The 17,614-nt window shown below is 41.8% G+C and overlaps 1 non-coding gene across 1 annotated transcript; it reads right to left on the bottom strand.

The window, feature by feature from the left end:
- Positions 1 to 17,026: 17,026 nt before the first annotated feature.
- Positions 17,027 to 17,132, bottom strand: LOC145569537 (small nucleolar RNA R71). Its single transcript, XR_014096133.1, has one exon. It is a non-coding gene; the product is annotated as a small nucleolar RNA R71 (small nucleolar RNA).
- Positions 17,133 to 17,614: the final 482 nt, after the last annotated feature.

Raw genomic sequence — 17,614 nt, 5'->3', positions numbered from 1 at the left:
ATTGAAACTAGACCTAAACATTAATTCTCATCTGTCGAATCTCGAATCAATATTGTCAAACTCATGCATAAAAGATCAGGCCTAATCCGGGCGCGACGCTCTTCTCTTCTTTGCTCGCCCCGCCCGGCCGGGCGCGCCTTCGGGCGAGGACTTAGGGCCCCGGGCGGAGCTCTTGGGCACCAATAATGGACTTTGATTGGGCCTTTACTCCTAAGCCCAATCGGATTTCCTCCTTGGGTCTTTGAACTCGGTCCAAACGCCTCGGGATTTCTAATACCGAGCCCTTAATCACCGATTTGCTTCTTTTAACCGGCCTTGGGCTAAAATCAGTGGTCGTGCACCTCCAATGCTCGTAGTCGCTACTCGAAAATCCGGGAAAATGCTCCAAAAGTGCAATTTCCTACAAAACTCAACCAAAACTACGAAAACACTAGAAAACACCAATTAGTAATAAAAGTGGCTCGAAAGAGCCAAAAACACTACTAATTATGACCAAGGGACGGGGGTAAATCACTTTATAAAATGGACATGTCAAACTCCCCCAAGCCAAACCTTTGCTTGTCCCTAAGCAAAGAGCTCATCAATGAATATATAAAACATGCCCTCCCAAGCTCACAACACTCGTATGTTTAAAAAAACATACACTCAACCTAATAGTCGACTAGGAATATGCCAAGTCATAACTTGCATTGATAAGCAACACTTTCACATTTACACAACTCTATGCACAAGGTCGGAAGGTCTTTAAAGCTTATAATGTAAGGCTAGGGTAAAAGGTATGAAATATTTGGGAATATGTGAGAAAAAAGCAATGCATCAAGGGAGCCAATTCCTAATAAACCCATGATCAGAATAAATAATGATCATACATCTCCAACATACTCAATTCCAACAAAAATCCACCAAATACAACTCCAAACAAATCAAACAATCCCAACACTTACAAAATTCACTCATAAAAATATAATAATGTAGAACTTGAGTGAAAAACAAACTCCAACTACTAAACATGAATTTTCTCATCGAAACTCAACCCTTTTTTTTCCTTTCTTTCTTTTGATCAACCTTCACTTAGATCATTTGAACATATGACAATTTTTCTCTTTTTGCTTTTTTTTTTTTTTTTTTTTTTTTTTTTTTTTTTATTGAAGTTCACTTTTTTTTTCATTTTTTTTCATCACACTTTTGTTTTTCCAAGGATATTCAACTTTTAAACTCATCAAAACAAAAATATGATCAAGAACAAATTACTTCTCAAAACCCACCCAAATTGCGCAAATAATGTGCACACTACAAACTCCCTCACCTCACTCACTAATAGCTCCCCTAAGCCAAGCTTGGGGCTAGTAACCAATGGGGCAAATATAGCTTATAATATGGCTAATAAACAATAAAAGGGCACAAGCAACAACATTGGTAGCAAGAAGGGAACAAACGTATCTAAATTCTCTGAAGGCTACCTAAAAGAATGAACGCCTTCGTCCTCCTCATGTGCATAATAATGAGTCATGAAACACTACTCATAGTTGCAAACCAATACTCAAATTCATTGACATACAAGGAACTAAACACATTTTCGTAACCAAATCAACTAGTCAAGCACTATATTCACAGGTAGTTGGACAAAATTGACGCAAGTTTAGGCATTCAAGTAATCAAACTTCAAATCATGATCAACTAGTCCACAATATTCATCATTAAAAACCAAGAGTCAAAATTTTTTTTCTCAAGTATGGGGCACAGGGAAGCATGATTTACAATTCATTGGAACGTAATTTTTTTTATTTAACACACCAACAATAAATAAATAAAAGAAAAAGGGAAGAAGAAATATATACCAAATCCAAAAAATCTCCCCCAAGCCAGAATCAGACAATGTCCTCATTGGCCTGAGAGCTAGCCCAGCATGGCTAATCCTCCTCTTCCTGATCCATCCGTGCGGACCCCCCTCCCCCACTACTACTTGCACCACCTGCACCAAAAGAGCTACCACCAAAATAGTTAGCGTGATAACTCCCCCCCGCTGGTCCCCCAAAAGGTATGTCCTTGCCGTACCCATGAAAAGAGGAATAGTCAGTGTAAATACCATGGGCAGTGGGATCCCTATCGTATCCCTGGGGTGGAGGCTGGAACCAGTCTGGGTAAATAGCATCGTCGAGAATGCCCCGACGAGCATAGTCATCATAAATGGGGTAAAGCCCTCTACCCTGGTTCCTCTCTAGGTAACCCAATCTATGGTCAATGGATCCTATCATCCTCCTCATGTCAGTATGGGAGTGTTCTATACGTCCTAGGGCCTGACCTATACTCTGAAGGTCCAAAACTGGGTCAGAGTCGGCCTGGGGAACTGAGTGAGACTGGCGGGGTGGTGATGGGGAAATCTGTAAAGGCTCAGTCATAGGTGGAGGCTGTGGTGGTGGAATTGGAGGTGCCTCCCCTTGGGCATGGGCAACTAGAAGGGCGTAGGTGTAAGAATCCTACCCGGGGGGAAATGCGGTCAAGTCTGGGTTAGGTAGGGGAAAGATGGGCAATGGATGCTCGTTCCCTACCTTGATACACCAATGGGTGACCTGGTGACCATCTACCCTCAATCACCCCAACTCCTCAAGGTACCTAGCGGTCATGTAGGTGTCAGGTCCACAGTTAGTCATACGGTGGGGTTTGTTCTCTACAAAGCCCGCTTTCCTGATGGCTATCCTAGTGATAAGGCCACCAAGACGGATGGGGGTAGTGACGGTGTTGCTAGCGGTGGCATGTCTACCTAGGTGGTGAATGATATACCTAGCTATGTTCAGCTTCCCGAACCCAAACACATAATGTCTAATCACAGCAAGTTCATTGGTCTGACAGTTATAGGGTTCGTATCTACCTAGGAAACACACACCGGCAAATCTTTGCCACATTTTAGGGACGGGGTGGTGGATCGGTTTGGCACTAGCATGTTGTGCATTTACATTAGGCATTCCAGTTAAAGCAAAATACACATTTTCCATTTTAAATTCAGCATGCCATTGTCGATCCAATGCATGATCCAATTCAAAAAATTTACAAAATTCCACAAAAGACAAAGTAATATTTCTATTATTTAGCCTAAAAATAAATTTTGGTCCACTTTTATGATTTTGAACAATGAAAGACGACAAAAATTCACAAGTTAATTCACGATATATGGCATAATGCATTTCAACAAATTTACGCATACCAATATCATTCATAAAACGTCTAACAAAATCACAAATTCCTAGAGCTTCTAGAGTAGGGCGGTGTAACCACCGTGAAGGAATTACCTCTCGCCCGTAGAGCACCTCGAGCTTCTCCTTTTGCTCCAGGGTGGCAATCTTGATTGTCGGCCACTGAGCAAGTTGTAGAGATGGGTCGTATTGCTGAGACGAGCTTGAGCTACCCCCGAGTAGAGTCCTTGCCCTATTTGCTGCCATTTTAGGAAGTGGGTCAATTTTGATTTTTGTGAAACTTGAAAATTTTTGTATAAGACTATAGAGGATGAAGAGAGGAGAAAGAATATGTAAAAAAATTTGAATTTGAGTAAGAGATGGAGAGATATCTTAGAGAGAAGTTAGAGGATATTTGAGTTTTAGAGAGAGATATAATGGAGGAAGAGAATGGAAGAAGAAAGAAGGAGAAAGAAAGGAGGAAGAAAGAAAAAGAAGATGGGCGGAAAAGCTGAGGTGGGGTCGCGCCAAGTCGGGCGGCCCGTCGCCCGGTCGGGCGATTTGATGTGTCGATTCTTGTCTCTTCTCGCGCCCGATCGGGCGCCACATCGCCTGGTCGGGCGATGTTTCTTCAAAAATTTTCCTCACTCTCGCGCCCGGTCGGGTGAAAATAAACTCCGTGTACGTCAACTTTCGCGCCCGATCGGTCGCTCCTCCGCCCGGCTGGGCGAATTTTGCTAATTTCAAACCCTTGCTCTCGCGCCCGGTCGGGCGGAGCCTCGCTCGGTCGGGCCCAAAAGCTAGTTGGACGTTTCTTTTTCTTCAAATTTTGGCTAACTCTTTTCCTCAATCTGTACCAAAAACTCATAACACTCATTAAATTCCCTCCTCTCTCCTCTCATAAGAAAAAGTAAACAATAAAAACTAAAAAGCAAGAAAAATACGGGTTGCCTCCCGCAAAGCGCTGGTTTATCTAGGTCCGCACGACCCTCTTGCCATAATGCGTTTCAAGGCGAACTGGAACTGATTAGGTGTAGTAATTCAATTGCACCAATCGTAGCCCCCTATGGTATTACTTGAGTCTTTGACCATTAACCTTAAACTCACTACCATGCTCATCAAGCAACTCTACAGAACCGAACTTGTTAGCCCTTTTAACAGTGAAAGGACCCGACCACCTTGACGTTAGCTTTCCTGGGAAAAGTTTAAGTCTAGAGTTGAACAACAACACCTTGTCACCCTCTTTGAATTCTCTCGGAAGGATTATCTTGTCGTGCCATCTCTTAGTGTTCTCCTTGTAGACACGCGCACTATCATAGGCCATCAACCTAAACCCATCAAGTTGGTTAAGTTGTAATAGCCTCTTTTCTCCCGCTAGCTTAGCATCCAAATTGAGCTCCTTAATAGCCCAATATGCCTTGTACTCTAATTCCACCGGAAGATGACATGCTTTACCGTACACAAGTCTATATGGGGTAGTGCCTATTGGGGTCTTAAATGCGGTTCTATATGCCCAAAGGGTGTCATCTAACTTATCACTCCGATCTTTCCTCGATTTTGCTACCACCTTTTCTAGGATGGCCTTGATCTCACTATTAGAAACTTCAACTTGGCCACTAGTTTGGGGGTGGTAGGCTAAACCTGTCCTATGGTAGACACCATACTTTTTGAGAAGGGTATCTAACTTCCGCTCATGAAAGTGGGATCCTCCATTACTAAATATGGCTCTAGGTACTCCAAATCTCGGAAAAATGGTCTTCTTGAAAAGCCTATGGACCACCTTGGCATCATTGGTAGGAGTGGCAGTGGCCTCAACCCATTTAGATACATAGTCAACGGCGACAAGTATATAACGATTCCTCCTTGAAGAAGGGAAAGGTCCCATGTAATCAACACCCCAAACGTCGAAAATTTCAACTTCCAAAGTCCCAGTTTGAGGCATCTCATGCCGCCACGAGATGTTGCCAGTCCTCTGGCAAAAGTCACAAGCCTGCACAAAAATGTTAGCATCCTTAAACATGGTGGGCCAGTAAAATCCTGACTCATTTATCTTGGCCACCGTTTTGGATGGACCATGATGTCCTCCATAGGGTGAAGTGTGACAGCTAGTAAGTACAACATGAATCTCCCATTCGGGAACACACCTGCAAAATAATCCATCTGCACACTCACGAAACAAAAAAGGATCATCCCAAAAATAATGTTTAACATCAGAAAGGAATTTCTTTTTTTGTTGGTAGGACAAGTCAGCAGGTAGAGTACCACCCACTAAATAATTAGCAAAGTCAGCATACCAGGGGTGTTGCTCTACAACTGCATACCGGTTGTCATCGGGGAATGAATCATCTATAGGAAGAGAATCCTTACCCTCATCATACCTGATTCGTGACAAGTGATCTGCCACTACGTTCTTTGTACCCTTTTTGTCCCTTATTTCAATGTTGAAATCCTGGAGCAAGAGAACCCATCGGAGTAGCGTAGGCTTTGATTCCGCCTTGGCTATTAAGTACTTCAAAGCTGCATGGTCAGTAAAAACAATAACTTTAGAACCAACTAGATATGATCTAAATTTTTCCAAAGCATAAATAACAGCAAGAAACTCCTTCTTCGTGGTGGCATAGTTGACTTGAGCCTCATCCAAAGTTTTACTCGCAAAGTAAATAGCATGTAAAACTTTGTTCTTCCTTTGTCCAAGCACGGCTCCTAAAGCAAAGTCACTTGCATCACACATGATTTCGAAAGGAAGATTCCAATCGGGTGCACATATGATAGGTGCCGATATTAAAGCCTGCTTAATCCTGTTGAAAGCCTCAAGACACTCGTCAGTAAAAACAAAAGGGGCATCCTTGAGCAAAAGTTGAGTTAGTGGTTTAGCAATTTTAGAAAAGTTTTTGATAAAACGGCGATAAAACCCCGCATGACCCAAGAAACTCCTAACTCCCTTAACATTAACTGGGGGAGGTAGTTGCTCAATCACTGAAATCTTAGCCTTATCTACCTGTATACCCTTATCAGATACAATGTGGCCAAGAACTACTCCCTCTGTCACCATAAAATGACATTTCTCCCAATTTAAAACCAAATTGTAGTCTTCACATCTTTTCAAAATTTTAGCGAGATTAACTAAACATGCATCAAATGAAGAGCCATACACGCTAAAATCATCCATAAAAACTTCCATAATAGATTCTATGAAATCAGAAAAGATACTCATCATGCAAAGTTGAAAAGTAGCTGGTGCATTACATAAACCAAAAGGCATTCTACAATATGCAAAAGTACCATAGGGGCATGTAAATGTAGTCTTTTCCTGATCTTCAGGATGGATCGGAATTTGGAAAAATCCCGAATACCCATCCAGATAGCAAAAGAAATTATGATTAGCTAACCTCTCAAGCATTTGATCAATAAAGGGGCGAGGGAAATGGTCCTTTTTAGTGGCGATATTTAATCTACGATAATCAATGCACATACGCCACCCTGTAACAGTTCTAGTGGGAATCAATTCATTTTTATCATTTTTTATAACAGTCATCCCACCCTTCTTAGGAACCACCTGTACAGGACTTACCCATTTAGAGTTAGAAATAGGATATATAATACCTATATCAAGTAATTTCATAACCTCTTTCTTGACTACTTCTTTCATATTTGGATTCAACCTCCTCTGGGGTTGAATACATGGCTTGTAATTGTCCTCTAAGTGTATCCTGTGCATACAAAAATCAGGGCTTATACCCTTGAGATCATCAATACTGTACCCTATTGCCCTTTTGTGGGTTCTAAGAACCTCTAGAAGTTGGGAAGTTTGTGGGTCATCAAGTGCAGTACTAATGATCACAAGGTACATTTCCTGCTCATCAAGAAAAACATATTTTAAGTGAGAAGGGAGAGGTTTTAATTTAGGTTTCTTCACCTCTGCAGGTTTTGATTCCTGAACCAATTTTACTACCTTCTTATTCTCGTTAGGATCAAGTTCTTCTATGATAAGAGCTTTTTCAATGACATCCACCTCTTTACACTAGATACTCGCATCACCTGGAGACAAATCTCCACAAAGTATTTCTTCCAAGGGATCCCTTGCAAGAACCTGTGTTAAGCTATCTTTACAAATATCATCCATTATATCAATGACATCAATTAGACAACAATTTTCCTCTAGCATAGGACCTTTTAAAACTTTCCCTAAATTGAATGTAATATTATCATCACCAACAGATAGGGTTAGTTTACCAATTTTAACATCTATAATGGCTCCTGCAGTATGGAGAAAAGGTCTACCTAATATAATGGGGATTTGTGTATCCTCAGCCATGTCTAAAACAACAAAATCTACAGGGATAAAAAATTTACCAACTCTAACAGGGATGTCCTCTAAAATACCTAGGGGATATTTAACAGAACGATCTGTCATTTGCAAAGTAATATTAGTAATTTTTAAATCACCCATATCTAATTTAAAACAGATAGACGATGGCATAACGCTAACAGAAGCACCCAAATCACACAATGCTTTATCTATGAAGACATTACCAATATGACAAGGGATAGAAAAACTACCGGGGTCCTTTAATTTAGGAGGGGATTTATTCTGTAATAGTGCACTGTATTCCTCTGTAAAAGCTACAGTTTCTACTTCATTAAAGGCCCTTTTCCTAGTCAAAATATCTTTCATAAATTTAGCATATGCAGGAACCTGTGTAATAAGTTCTGTGAAAGGAACCGTTACCTGCAAATTTTTCACAACCTCCAAAAACTTACCAAACTGCTTATCCAACTTAGTCTTCAATTGACGATTTGGGAATGGTAGTTTGATTGTAGGTTGTTGTGCTTCCCTACTCTTCTCTTGGGGTGCATCCTTCCCTGAGGTTGTACCCTGCAATGAATTATCAGAAATGTTAGTATTACCCTGGAGCCCTGCAGGAACATTAGGTGTAACGAAATCAGGATTAGCAATATTAATTAAATCAGGTTCATCCTCCTTGGGCATAGGAGGCCCATTGTAGTGTGAACCACTCCTTAGGGTGATTGCATTTTCATGATTAGTTGGTTGAATTCCCTGTGATGGTAGAGCTCCCTGCTGGCGAGCTTGTAGGGTAGAGGGCAATTGGGCAATTTGTGTGTCCATGACTTTATTATGGGCTATAATTGAGTCAATCTGTTGGTCTCTACTCTCCATATGTTTTTGCATACTAGTTAGCATCGCTCTAATTTCTGACAAGGCAGGGTCGGAAGATGTAGTAGGGGTTTGTGCTGGGGCTTTCTGGTTAGAGTGAAGGTGGTAATATTTTTGCTGTGGAGGGGGTGCTTGTTGTGGTTGTTGTGAAGGTGGAGGAGGAGGATTTTGAACATTGGTGCTCCTATATGATAAGTATGGATGATTTCGGTAGCCAGGATTGTAGGTGTTGGAGTATGGGTTATTCTGCTTATAGGTTTGAAAAGCATTAACTTGGTCCATCGAGCTCCTGCAATCTTGCTCATAATGTCCTACACTTCCACAATTTTCACAAAAAGCATCATTAGAGTTATTAGCAATAGCAGAAACATTAGCAACAGAGTTAGGGATATTAGTACTAAGGTTATCTAATTTCTGGCAAATAGAAGTAAGTTGAGCCTACAAAAGAGATACTGAATCAACGTGGTGTTTGCCCTTATTTGCATAGCCTCTAGAATTCCCATATTGGGAATTATGTATCGCCATATCTTCAATAACCTGACCTACATCATCAACATTAAGATTCATAAATCTACCACTAGTTGCGGAGTCTAGAATTGTTCTAGATGCATTCCCTAATCCATTGTAAAAATCTTGAATTAACTGCCACTTTGCCAAGTTATGGTGGGAACACTCCCTCTGCAGATCCTTGAACCTCTCCCAAGCCTCATATAATGCTTCGTCTGGCTCCTGGGCAAAGTTCTGAAAGGCACTTCTTAGTAAAGCTGTTTTCTCTACAGGGTAATATTTGTTATAAAAATTTAAAGCAAGAGTCTCCCAGTTAGTAATACCAAGTGCAGTTCTATTCAAACCATTAAACCAAAATTTATCTTTTCCACATATAGAAAAGGGAAAGAGAATCTCCCTGATCTGGTCCTGCGTTACCCCATTCTGCCGAATAGTATTGCAGTATTGACAGAAATCTGCAATGTGAAGATTAGGATCTTCACCCTTAGCTCCACTGAATTGCTTTCTTTCTATCATCGTTATGAACTGGGGCTTGATTTCGAACTGGACTCCCGCAATATCTGGTCTGGGGGAAAGGTGTGGAAAATCCGTTAGGGACGGTTGCGAATAATCGCTGAGCTTCTTAGGTGCAGTCATCTCTGATTCTGAATCTGAAGGAATTTCCGAATCACTAGAATCAGGTGGCGAATCTCTAGGAATGTCGTTACTCCCAGAACCCGCCAGGATTTGTCTATAAAGATTCTTCTGTCTATGGAAAGAGCGCTCGATCTCAGGATCGAATGGAATGTAACCTGATCTGGAACACCTGGGCATAAACAGAGAACTAAAAAGACAAATATGAGAACTTCCTCAAAGAACTAATGTCCTTTGAGGCAAAAGAAAAAAAATAATCTAGATTACAAAAACAATTAGAAAAAAAAATAAAACCGTCACCCCGGCAACGGCGCCAAATTTTGACAGGGTAAAGTCGTATCCCCAAATCAAAAGTAATTCTTAAATTCTCTAACTAATGTAGATAGGGAAGTAGGGTCAAATCCACAGAGAAACGAGTCTTTCTATTCCTAATTAACTAATATAATCTAGATTATGAGGTAACTAATGTATATATTTGAATAATAAACTAAACTACGGAGATCAAGAATAAGGAGAAAATAATATGTAAAAGGATCTAGGGCATAGGTTCACCAATAAATAATATTCCAGGGTTGAATATAATAATCATTCATCAATGCATAATTAATCAGATCATAAAGGGCTTTCGCTACGTATTATAATCACACAATTAATTTACCGGTATTAAATCTCATCTTTTGAATCTCGACTTAACCATTTATAAATTAACCTGCCTATTGAAACTAGACCTAAACATTAATTCTCATCTGTCGAATCTCGAATCAATATTGTCAAACTCATGCATAAAAGATCAGGCCTAATCTAGTCACAGAGCATTAAATCAATCAATAAGAAATTGATTAAGCATTAACAATCAGCAATCATAATTTACCCCTTCATATTATTTATTAGATCCCCATAAACCCTAGAAAATAAACTACTCAGACATGATTAGAAATAAACTAAACCAAGCAATTAAACAAGTCATAAGGAATTGAAGGAATAAAAATACTCAAATTAATAAAATAGAAATCATATCGAATCGACGGAATTACAAACGGAGTTTTTGAACAAGAGAAAGAGTAAAGGTTTAGAGAGAGAAAAAAAGTAAGAGAGTGTAAAAGAAGTCCTCTACTTACCTAAATAAATTACATCTAAATACTAAGCAAGGAAATTCTACGCTAAACAAAACTAATCGAAGTCTAAACAAACCCCCTAAAACTCGCGCCCGGTCGGGCGCCGTACCGCCCGGCCGGGCCTACCTTTTTGTTGCTAAAATCCCCTCTCGCGCCCGGTCGGGTGCGTGCTCCGGGCGCGACGCTCTTCTCTTCTTTGCTCGCCCCGCCCGGCCGGGCGCGCCTTCAGGCGAGGACTTAGGGCCCCGGGCGGAGCTCTTGGGCACCAATAATGGACTTTGATTGGGCCTTTAATCCTAAGCCCTATCGGATTTCTTCCTTGGGTCTTTGAACTGGTCCAAACGCCTCGGCATTTCCAATACCGAGCGCTTAATCACCGATTTGCTTCTTCTAACCGGCCTTGGGCTTCAATCAGAGGCCGTGCACCTCCAATGCTCGTAGACGCTACTCAAAAATCCGGGAAAATGCTCGAAAAGTGCAATTTTCTACAAAACTCAACCAAAACTACGAAAACACTAGAAAACACCAATTAGTAATAAAAGTGGCTCGAAAGAGCCAAAAACACTACTAATTATGACCAAGGGACGGGGGTAAATTTCTATATAAAATGGACATATCACCTTTTGGCGATGTTATTATTATTCTTGCTCCACTTCCTGTTTGGGCTGACGATCCATCCACTGCCACCTTCCAAACTCCAACTTCATCTTCTTTTTCTTCGTAAGAGGCTTCCACTATGAAGTCTGCCAAGGCTTGAGCTTTGATAGCTGTCCTAGGCTTGACCACGAATTCATATTCAGAGAGCTCTATCGCCCACTTTAGGTTCCTGCTTGAGGCGTCCATTTTCTGCAGGGCCTTCTCCAGCGGGTGGTTCGTAAGGATTTTAATTTTGTGCGCATCGAAATAGGGTTTCAACTTCCTTGTTGTTGTTACCATTGCAAAGGCCAGTTTTTCTACCAATGGGTATCTCTGCTCAGCCTCTGTCAGCACCTGGCTTACAAAGTATACTAGTTTCTGTTGTTTTTACCTTTCAACCAGGAGAACTGGCACGATTGATAGGATTGAGGCGAAGATGTACAGCCGTAGTTTTTTGCTCAGCTCCGGGCTGATCATGGTCGGGAGCTTGGTCAGATGCTCTTTGATCCCCTTGAAAGCTTCTTTTTCTACTGTACCCCACTCAAACTCTCTGTTTCCTTTCAGCAGCTGGTAGAATGGTAAAGCTTTATCAGCTGACTTGCTGATGAATCTAGTTAGCGTGCCATTCTTCCTGTCGTCCGCATGATATCTTTAGTGCACTTTGGCTCTAGGAGGCTTAGAATTGCCTCCACTTTCTTCGGGTTGGCATCGATTCCCCTCTCACTGACCAGGAAACCTAGGAACTTCCCAAAGCTCACCCCGAAAACGCATTTCTTTGGGTTGAGCTTGATATTATACTATTCAGCGTGGCAAATGTTTCTTCTAGGTCCATGATATGCTCTGCTTGCGTGACGATCTTGACAATTGAGTCGTCAACGTATACTTCAACATTTCTCCCCTTTTCGTGCATGAACACTCTATCCATTGTCTTCTGAAAAGTAGCCCCCACATTCTTCAACTCGAAGGGCATAGCTATGTAATTTTACACTCCTCCTTCAGTGATGAACACGGTCTTCTGCCTGTCTGGCTTGTGCAGGCTGATCTGGTGATACCCTGAAGAGGCATCCATAAAGCTTAGCAAGGGAAGGCCGCTGGTTGAGTCTACCAACTGGTCAATCCGTGGCAGCGGGTAGCAGTCTTTTGGACATGCTTTGTTGAGATCTATGAAATCAACGCACATCCTGCATTGACCATTTGCTTTCTTTACCATGACCACGTTGGCCAACCACTCTAGATAATCACAAAGATTTATGAATCCAGCCTCTAGGAGCTTGTCCCCTTCCTCCTGGATTGCCTGATTTTTCTCCGTGGAGAAGCTTCGCTTTTTCTGCCTAACTGGCTTGAAGTCCTCTTTCACATTCAGCCTGTGAACCATACCTGCGGGGTCAATTCCTAGCATCTCGTCTGCTGAAAATGCGAAAATGTCCTTATTCGCTCTCAGCAGCTCTATGAGGTGGACTCCCACTCCAAGGTTAATATCTTTCCCAATTTTTAGCGTTCTAGAGTTGTCGTCCTCTGTAAGCTCAACAGTTACGTGCTCCCCGCTAGGCAGTGGCCCAAATGCCTCTCTTTTTGCGGGCTCAAAGTTTTCCATTGCTAACTTCTGCTTGCCCTTTTCTTTGTGATACTCTTCCCGTTTCCTTTTTCTTGATTTCCTTTTAGCATGCTCACTAGACCTTAGCTCTGAGCCTAGCTATTGTTTGATTTTAGCTGGCTGCTTCAAGGCTATGATATAACATTGTTAGGCTGTATTTTGGTTTCCCCTGAGCTTTGCAGACCACCCATCGTTGGTTGTGTATGCCATGGCAAGGTGATAGGTGGATACCACTCCGCCTATTTTGTGAATAAGCGGTCTTCCCACGATCACATTATATAGTGAGGGGGATTTTATTACCAAGAATTCTACTCGTCGCCTTGACCTCTCTCAAACTCGAACTGAGAGCTCAAATATGCCCTCCGGAATTAGTCCAGACCCATTAAACCCGGTGACTTCATAACTCACCCTTTTTAGGTCTTTTCTATGCAGCCTTAGCTCTTTTAATGCACTGATATATATGATGTTGGCTGAGCTGCCACCATCTATTAGTACTCTGTTTACCTCCTAGTTTGCAATTCTCATTGTCACTACCAAAGGGTCATCATTAGGGTAAATTATGCCTTCATGGTCGTACTCATCAAATGTAGCTCGTGGCTGCGAGGGAAGTGGTGGCCATCTGCGTTTCTCATTGTAATTTACTTGGTGGATCATTGCTCGCAAGTTAGTCCTTGCTTTGTTCACAGTTTCGCCATGCAGTGGCCCACCATTGATTACATACACCCTGCCCTCTGGTTTGCTGTCTCGATCTCTACCCTCAGTCGGGCTTTTGTGACCTCATCTACGGTCATGACCATACCTGTCCTCTTCTCTTCTCCTGGAGGAGTCAAAATGCTGCTTGAATTGGTTTAGGTATCCCCTCCGGACTAAGTCTTTTATGTTGTCTTTCAAGTGTGTACATTCATTAGTGGTGTGTCCATGGTCCTTGTGGAAGTCACACGACTTGCTTGGATCAAGGTTTCTATTCACCATTCTGGATGGTCTCTGCCATTTATCGTCAGCGTTGTTCACGCTGAAAATATAGGACCTCGAATGGGTTAACGGAGTGTATTGGTCAAATATTCCAAACCTATCTCCTCGTTTCTTGTCTGATCTTCTTACTCCCCCGCCATGTCTGCATCTCTGCGACCTTGTTCAGCTCTGCAAGGTGGATCCAGCATGGCTGTATTTTCTACCTGGGTGACTTCAGCCCGCTTAACTGGGTCTCATCTGCTTTTATGAACTCGTGCACTTTTCCCAGAACTTCAGCCAGCGTTTGCAAACTCTTTTGTCCCATGTACGCTCTGAACGGTGAGCCCGACAGCAGGTCACTATGCATTGCTAGCAGCGCAACCTCCTGGCTCATATTTGGGATGGTTGTTGCTTCTTTGTTGAATCTGGTGATGAACACTCTTAGGGGTTCATCTTTTCCTTGCACCAGTGACATCAGCTCGGTGGTCATTTTTGTACGGTCCACCAGGGTGACAAAGTGCTCCATGAACATTCTCTTCAGCTGATTATAGAAGTAAACAGATCCTTTTGAGATGGCTCCGTACCACTCAGCGGCCAGCCCTTCCAAGGTTGGTGGAAATGCCTTACACCAGACTGAGTCTATCATGGTTATAACACCATGTGATTCTCAAACGCCAAGACATGGTTCTTAGGTGTTGTGGTTCCATTGTACTTACAGTTGGGCATCTTTATTTTCTCCATCAACTCTTCCAGAATCTCCCTGCAAAATGGGGAATCGTCTGGAATAACCTGCATTCGCACACACTTCTCCCTGTCCAGGCTTGGTCCTCGCTTAGAGGCAGGTGACCTGCTGCGAGCGACTCGAGCCTCTGGGCTGCCTTTTTCTTGTGTTACCTCATCTACACTCCAATCTCGATTCAGGTTTCGAGCTTCTAGTTCCAGCACCTTCTTCCTAAGTCAGACCAGCTCTACCTGCTCCTAGGTGAGAGTTATGGGCGTCGCCTTCTTTATGGCTGACTTTGTAGTTGTAGCTAATGGTGGGGAGCCTGTCCCTTTAAAAAAGTTGGTAAGGACTACTGTCATGGCTACTAACTGCTCTTTACTGCACTTAGAGAGGTTCTGCAGAATGGCTGGCATATTGACGGGTTGCAGTTTCTGGATTACTGGTGTTGAAATGATGGGTTCATTGTTCGCGCCTGTCAATGGCATTCCGAACTTAAAAGAAGAACTAGATCCTACCGGATCTATTGTTTTCGTCCCCGCTTTGGTTACTGACGAGCGTCGTTTATGGCGCTCAAAAGAATAAGATTTAGGTTCATTTTCTTTATTTTCTTCCATCAATTTCATACAATTCTTTTAGTTTTATTTCATATTCCATTTTTATAATTCACTTTAGTTCTCGATTGGTTTTTACGATTTTTCCACATTTTTAGTTGATAATTCATAATTTTCGTTTTAGGTTTTACCTTGCTACGCTTCCTCTCTTTGTTTTGTTTGTGTTTTGTAGGTGAATAATCAAGTCAATTTGCTCATTTTGGGACTGCCATGTTCGCGGGCATCATCTCGGGTGCACTGATGATGGGGATGCTCGGGAGCGCGGAGTTTGATCAAGCAAGCGAAGGAGCCCAAGCCTATGCATCGCACAGGGGTGCTCGCGTGCGACACAGGGGTGCGTGCGCGCAGACCCAGCTGCGCGCGCGCGGCTGGGTTGTGCGTGTGCACGGCCTATGCGGCCTTCTTGACTCGATTTTTCTTATTTATAGCTTTTGACTTTCTTTTTGGAGGACGACTTAACTTTGTACTAGTGAGAGAATTTTTCCAGAAATAGTAGAGAGAGAAAGTAGAGAGAGAAGCTTAAGATTTACTTGTTTGTATTTGAATTTGATCTTAGATTTCAATTTGATCTTGAAACTCATTCTTCAATTCAATGAATGTTTGTAAGATTTCTTTCCCTTGATTTACTTTTAATGCATTTCCTTCTAGTTTCTTGGATTTCATTGAGATTACATTCCTTGTTTTAGAATTTGTTGATTGATTGATTTTCTTTGATTTAGCTTTAAATGAATATGAATTTGATTGAATTTGTTTTATTTCTTAATTTCACCATGTTTAGTGAGTAGATTAGTTGCTAGGGAGAAGGGGAAGCATGCTTGATTGATGATTTTTGCTAGTTGATGATGCTAAATTGATTTGAATGGTGCAATTAAATTGGTTGACATAGTTGTGCATGTGATTAATTAGATTAGGAGTGATCAACCTATAAGATTAATTAATCTAGATTGCATTACAAATTTCAATGACATGAACCCTTGATTTGAGAATTGCTTTAATTGATTGAATTTGATTGTAATTTTCCTAGCTATCCATTCATAGTGAACCCTGGCTTGGCTTATAGGAGATAGCCCTTGAATTCCATTGATTGCAACTATTGTTTGTCCTTTGCAATGTTTGAATTGATTAAGTGATCCTTCAATTAGCATAACCATTGAGCTTGCATGTGGAACCTATATCCCTAGTGTTTAGTATATTGAATTTCTCGATTCATCTAGATTTCTGGATACCTTAGTTACCAACCGCATCTTCCCGCAAACTTCGAAGTAGCTTGACCTAGGCTATATAGCTTACACCTATTCATTCCCTTGGGTTCAACCCTTGACTTACCATATACTCGTATTAGGTTGGTCGAGTGTTTATAAATTTTCTTTGGCTCTAGGAAAGGGTAGAGAACTATTGCAAGGTTGAGGAGTGCCATTTGATCCGGAAATTGAGAGAACTATTGCAAGGTTGAGGAGTGCTAGACGATATTTGAGCCCTAGCATTTCAAGTGAAGAAGAGCCACAATAAGAAGAACAAGCAAGAATGGGAGAAAATCCGAGAGTGGCATTGAAAGAATTGGGGATTCCCGGTGCATATAGATTTGAGAGTGGGATTGCTCCACCTACAACACTGGCAAATGATTTTGAAATAAGACCGGCAATGATCACTTTGATAGAGAGGCGACAATTTATTGGGGCCAAGCATGAAAGCCCACTAAACCATCTCAAGGAGTTAGAGAAGTATTGCAATACTATCAAGGTGAACGGAATCTCCCAAGAATTCATCCGCCTCAAGCTCTTTCCCTTTTCTCTCATAGGGCGTGCCTTGGAATGGCTAGACAAGGAGGTTAAGCAGAATTCACTAAGGACATGGGATGAGGTCACCAAGGAATTTATATCCCATTTCTATCCTCAAAAGAAAACGGCGGAGGCTAGAGCTTTGATTCAAGGTTTCAAGCAAAAGCCAAATGAGAGCCTCTATGAAGCATGGGAGAGATACAAGGAGTATCAAAGAGAATGTCCTCATCACGGAATTCCAACCTATCAAATCATTCAAATCTTCTATGGAGGCCTTAGCCCTCAAGGAAAATCATGTTTATATGGAGGAGCCGAAGGTCCTATCATGAACAAAACGGAAGAGGAAGTGGTGGACATAATTGAGGACGTAGTGAGGTATTATAGAGATTGGCAAGATGGAGAAAGAAGGTCAACTAGCAAGAGTAGCTCTTCGGTGTACTCGGTTGATCATCTAAATGCAATCAACAATCTATCCTCTCAAATGACAAACTTGGGGAAGGAGATGTCCGCTATCAAGGCAAAGTTGGAAAATGCTACCTACCAAGTTTCAAGTCTTCCCTCCCAAACTAAGGGGAGAGGTACGTCTTCTAATTCTCAACCCCTTCCTTCTTCTAGTAACATGGCTAGTGGATGCTTGTTTTGTGATGATTGTGGGTCGTATGAGCATGATGTTTCTAGTTGCCCTCATGCATGTATGGATGTTTGTGATGATCAAGATG

This window comes from Chenopodium album, chromosome 11, assembly GCF_948465745.1.
Source record: "Chenopodium album chromosome 11, dcCheAlbu1.1, whole genome shotgun sequence".
Classification (NCBI taxonomy): Eukaryota; Viridiplantae; Streptophyta; class Magnoliopsida; order Caryophyllales; family Amaranthaceae; genus Chenopodium; species Chenopodium album.
This window is presented reverse-complemented; position numbering and strand designations above follow the sequence as displayed.